The following is a 6000-nucleotide window of genomic DNA, read 5'->3' as shown; positions in this document are numbered from 1 at the left end:
TATTAATTAATCTTATTTTTAAATCCTCTGACAACATTTCTGATGGTTCTTTGCTTCAGGTAACTGCAAAGACCCTTTTTGAATGATAAGAAGTTTCAAATTAAATGCATGGCATATGTAACTAAACAGATGCACAAATAAACCTATGGGAACACGTTACAACTTTGACACAAACTGGTAAAAGCACGGGCAAAAAATCAGTCAAGCCAGCAACAGCTGTTCTTCTGACGAGTAGCATTGGATGAAGTTGTCACAAAGGGGTCTTAGTACATAACTTACTGTCCATTGACCTGATTGAAAGCCTGTTTATAAGACAATGGGAATCTTTCCATGGACTTCCCAGCTGACTTTGAATCAGATCCAGTAAGTTGTGACGTGTTTGTCTTTGATCTAAGTGTCGTCTCTTGTGCTACCTTGTCTTAAATTTAACATTATTTCTACAATAATCTAAATATTATTCCTATCTAAATATTATTAGGCCTGCAACAGTCCTAACACATCTTTGGTTACCATTGAAAAATCTCACAAACCCAAAAATTTAAAAAATAAGTATTATGATAGATAACCATTCTAATTTATTTTAAGATCTGCATCAATTCTAGCATAAATTTCACGTATGATGTTTGTAGTCCTTTTGCCATTTGCCATGGCAAGGATGAAAAAATTAAGGAAATACTTGGGGGTTTTGCGTATCTCACAATTTTATTCTTTAATTTGGGTAGGTAAGACCTTTTGATAACCATATATGAAGAAAAAAGAAAAGGCTATATACATAGGATTGCTTGATTTATCTTTTGTTTGTTTGTTTGTTTTTTTAAATTGCAGTAATGTCTTCCAGTCAGTATGGCAAACAGAGATTCTGGATCTTAAAATCCTCTTGAAAGCAGTTCTTTTGGATGCAATTCCATTCAAAATCTTTTGAAAATAATAATCACTTACCTGTTCAAGCCTGATGGCTTTCTCCAATTTTCTAGCTTTTGTTCAGCTTTGAACTGAGATTGTGATTTGATCCTCTGAAAACTGTCTTTCTTTTCCAGAAAGAGTTCCTGTGGATGTCTTTCTATAAAAATTTCTCTCTTAAGTGCTAGGTAGTAACACAGCTGTTAAGTTCTCCAGCAGGAGAACTAAATGGGGAAGTAATTTAGAGAGAATCTACAAATTTGAATCTTTGGTTTCCCTCTTCTGAAGTGTAGATTTTTATCATAGGTTTTGCTATTGCATTATATCACAGGCATACCACAGTAAAAACTTGGGAGCTGTGCCTAGAGGGGTAAAGAAAGTTGCTCTGGTATGCTGTATGAGTAATAATATAAAAGAAATGACCAATATAAGAAACTATATGAACAACTGGTATTTAATAAGAGCTGTTTGCTGTCAGGATGAACAAGACAAATAGAAAATTACTCTATAGACAAATGGCAAAAACTACTCCCAGGAGAGTGCAAAGGTATTTTATAGTTCCTGTATCTCCTGGATGATCAGGTCTGAACTGGGCAGAAGAAATTGTTTGTGTATGTAGTTGTAGCATGCAACGGTATTTGTATATACCAATATATCTGTAAAAGGTTATAAAGAAGTAAAAATGACCATGCATTAGGGATAATTTAGAATGTCAGATGAGTCCAGCAACTCCTCACAGGTATTAGGTGGTATCAAGAGATTCCTGCCTGAGGCATATTTGAAGAAGGTAGGAATGAGCCCTGTTGTCAGATGGAGATGGGAATGATATTCCTTACATTCTATAAAATAACCCTTTTTATTTTTCAGTTTTATACCCAAAAGCCTAACTCTGAAGCTTGCCAAGTAATTCTGTCTATTTTAGTATTAAACCTTTCTGCCACTGAACTGTCGTGATGGATTGGGGGAAACCGACAAATTTATGCCACTCACAGGTGTGAATTCAGCACAGCGGTGTCCAGCTCCAACCTGTGCAGGGACAGTGGTGTCTGGGGCACGTGTGAGGAAGGTGAGGGCTGATAGGAAGGGCTGGCAAATGCTGTGGTAAGGGCTGGCTAGCTAGGCAATGCCTTTTATCATGGAGAACAATCAGCAAAAGCAGTAACATGTCCTTTGTGCAACAATAAGAAGCAGAGGTACTTTTTGGTTCCTAGCAAGCCTTGAAGCATCACAGCTCTGAGAAAATACTACTAATTATCAAGAAAGGGAACATTAACTGCAAACATTGGTACACACATTGGGAGCCAGAATTACTGAAATGTTCAACATGAAGAAAAGATAACCCACTACAGTAAATATGGCACTTAAGGTACCATGTGACTATGGACTGTGTAATGCACTCAGCTATATGAGCTTTTTATGTCAAGAATATGTTAGAGAGCTAGCCAGTTTGGAAAGAAAAATGGAATGACTGTATTGACAAGGAAGCCAAAAGGAGTATATGTAAATAACAAATACTAATTTTCACATACAAAGAGAATTGACTTAAAATACTCTCATGTGTATGCATAAAGCAACATAATGCTTCAGAAAGATTGGTATCATTTTTATACTACAGAAAGGAGCCAGTTGGATTCAAGGTTTAATTAATAATATATACTGATTTAAGCTTTTAGAAATGGTTTAAAAAATATATATTTACAAAAATGTTAAACCATTCTCTGTTTAGATTGCAGTGAAATGAAAACATGACCTGCCAATTAATTCAGAAAATTACTGTAGGAATAGAATCCTGAAAGTATTAGTATTTCAGAATAAAATATTCCTCTAAAGATTCAAAATGACAGTAGCTTCAGTTTTGAATCATATATTATCCCTATCAATATAAGTTGATTCATCTGTAGACTCAGTATTAACAGGAACATATCAAACAAAGATAAATACTTGGAAGAAAAAGCCTGCTTCTTAAAATGAGAAACACTATGTATTACATTTAGTTTGTCAAGGAAATTATGATAAATCATTCTTAGCTCAAAGCAGAAAAGTGTGATTAAGTGATCTGAACAACTAGTGGCAATATCCATCCTAATTACTTTCCCTGTGATTGTATAGTATCTTCTGAAAGCATAGCTTAGCTCATAGCAAAACACAAATGTGATAATCGACATTTTTTCAAGCTAAGGCAGCGGACACCTAGGCAAACAGCCTAGTTCTTCAAGGCTGCATTAAGGTTTTTGTGCATGCACATATGTTCTTACAGCATATGGTAAAGGAAATGTATCTTTCATTGACTCCTTAGAGGAGTCAAGTTTGTTCCCAGAGGGAATGATTTTAGAAGAGAGTCCTACAGTCACAGACTGTGCTTTTCCTTCCCCTCTAACAGAACAACAGCAGAAAGGGACAGTAAGGGGATCAGTATCTTCATGTTTAAAATTGACATTTGCCAAGCTGAAAAACAGAGGTAGAGAGAAGATCTTATTGTTTTCTATAAAAACTTGAGGGATAAACACTGTGGAGGTGGAAGAGCTATTTAAGATGATGAACGATGCGGGCATAACAAAAAATGAGTATGCAGTGCCCCTGAATAAATTTATGGTGGAAATTAAGAAGAACTATGAATGGAATGAGATTCTGGAGCAGCCATCCACAGGAGCAGAGGGGGACATGAGCACATTTGGTGTTAGGATAGATTTTATTATGCTCAGAGTTATTTGATGTGGTTGTCTGCAATAATGGATTGGATGACTCTGTTATGTCTGATGTGCCTTAGGTCCATCCTTTCAGAGTTTCATTCTACCCAAAGAAAGCAGCTTCCTTGGGAGATGTAAGCCAAGAGACAGCAGCAATTTTTTAGCTGGTTTGAACTTAATGGTCACTACTGTGATGAGACTTTGAGTTTAATCTAAGACACGATAGGTAAAGGATGACACGATTTAAGCATCAAAGCCTTTCGTGACATGCATTTGTTGACGGGTGTGTTAGTATATGAGTCTTCAGAAAGAAGATGACTTTCATCATCCTAGATAAAAAATATCTCAAGATTTTGCAGCTAAGCATTGAAACCTTATCAAGTTTGCCATCAGTAGTATATGTAATTAAACACTGGAGATGTTCAGCAATTGAAGGATGCCACTGAAATCTTATAAGTAAAAACTGATGCCTAAGAAGATTGAGACACATTTTACAGACTGTTATAGTGCTGGTCAGATGAGACAGCTATACTAATCGCTAGCTCCTATGAGTCTTTCATCTTTTAGAGTTTGTGAATATCTTTCTTGGTACTAAAACAGGTGTCTGAAACATGCTTCTTGTTTCTACAATTTTATTTGGTATTAAGACAGTTATATTCCAATTCTGAGAAAAAATTTGAAAATTTATTTTTCCCTGAGCATTTTATATCTTATTTTTTTCCACAAAATGGGATGAAAATGTTTCCAGATTTATAAACATTTTAGTATTTTGACCAGCTACAGCTGTATTCATGATACAATTTCATAACTTCCTGTGAAATAATAGTGGAATACCTGAAGTAGATTAACTGAATTTAGTGACATATGGTTTCCTTAAACATTCATAGTGCTATATTCTCCATTTGATTCAGAGGTATTGTGTACATGCTGTAGGTAGTATAAAACAGAGAAAAAGCATCAGTTTTGAAAATATATGGATTTCAAAAATGCAAAAAGGGTGAAATGAAAAAGCTGTGGTATTTGGAAAGCCAGGATAGTATTGTCTTCTGTGATATTTTGATGTCTATATATAAACTCAATATTGAAGAAAATATTAAGAGATCATTCAGGTTCTGCATGCTCGTTGTCTTTTATTAGAAGTGAGTCTTTCACTGAAGAGAGACTTGTCTTACAACTGTATTTCTCTAGTCCTAGTGGATTAATCCAAACCACCTCAGTACAACCATAAATGTCATTTGAACTGTGATGACATATTAATTAGTATTGCATGTCAGACTATAATAAATTGCTGCATTTGTCTGAAATTACAGAGTTTCTTAAACATATAAGCTTATAGTAAATTTAAGTTTACTTAAGAATTTCAAATGACTTCATATCATAATCCAAGGAAGTACTCAGTGAGGGACCTTTTTTTGTGGTGGTAAATGGATCCATTTATTTACATTCAGTGCTATAACCCGCTGCCAACACTTGGTCTGTAGTTAATGCAGCTACCATTTTGTATAATTTTTTTCTTCCTATTTTCATGGAAGAATGCTTCCTAAGCACACACTTCAAACACATGATTAAGAGCTGTTTATTGCCTAGATTATGTTATAGTTCTATCCATGACTAGTTCTCAATATCTGATTTCTGGAAAAAATTGTAGGTCTTGATTTTAAGTGAAGATCATCCCATCTGACATCTTGTAATATTCCACCAGGGTAGTCAAAGCTTGTAATTCTTGCTTTGTCACTGAAGTATTCCTGGCTTTCAGTTTAATTATCTGGAACCCTATTTTTGCAAGATTTACTTGTGCTTCTGGGAGGAGATATAACCAATGTGGTTAAAAGAGCGAGATCAACTCAGAACCTGCAAAGGAGTTTATGCAATATAATTAATTTGCATACTGAAGATAATGCTATGAAAGAAGATACAATTGGGTTATGAGAACACTTGGGAATTTTTTTTTTATGTTTGTGTTTTATTTGCAGGAATTTTGAATTATTCATAATCTATTTAAAGTGTGAGACAGGTAAAATAGAAATAAAAATAAAGAGATCACTTTAATGTGTGTAAATGTATATTCACATTGCCATACATGAATTAAGGTAGAATTTGGGTGATTTAATCTATAATCAATAAATTCTCCAAACCTGATTTCAAGGAAAAAGTCCATCTTAGTGGGATCTTCATTTGAGAAAAAGTCTAGCAGAAGTTATTCCTTTTATATATACTATTTTAAAAAACATTATAACATACTGGCTGTTACAGTAGATAACCCACTTAAAAAAAAATGCAGTATGTGAAATAAACTGAGGTAACTTGTAGGTGGTACTACTTCTAAAGGCAAGGTTAAGTTACTCGTTGAGGTTATGTACTTTCAGTTTAAGACAGAATAAATAAACAGGGAGAAATATGAGGATACATGGCA

Source organism: Gavia stellata, chromosome 11 (assembly GCF_030936135.1).
Source record: "Gavia stellata isolate bGavSte3 chromosome 11, bGavSte3.hap2, whole genome shotgun sequence".
Taxonomy (NCBI): Eukaryota; Metazoa; Chordata; class Aves; order Gaviiformes; family Gaviidae; genus Gavia; species Gavia stellata.
The sequence above is the reverse complement of the archived record's forward strand: the minus strand, read 5'-3'. Positions refer to the sequence as shown.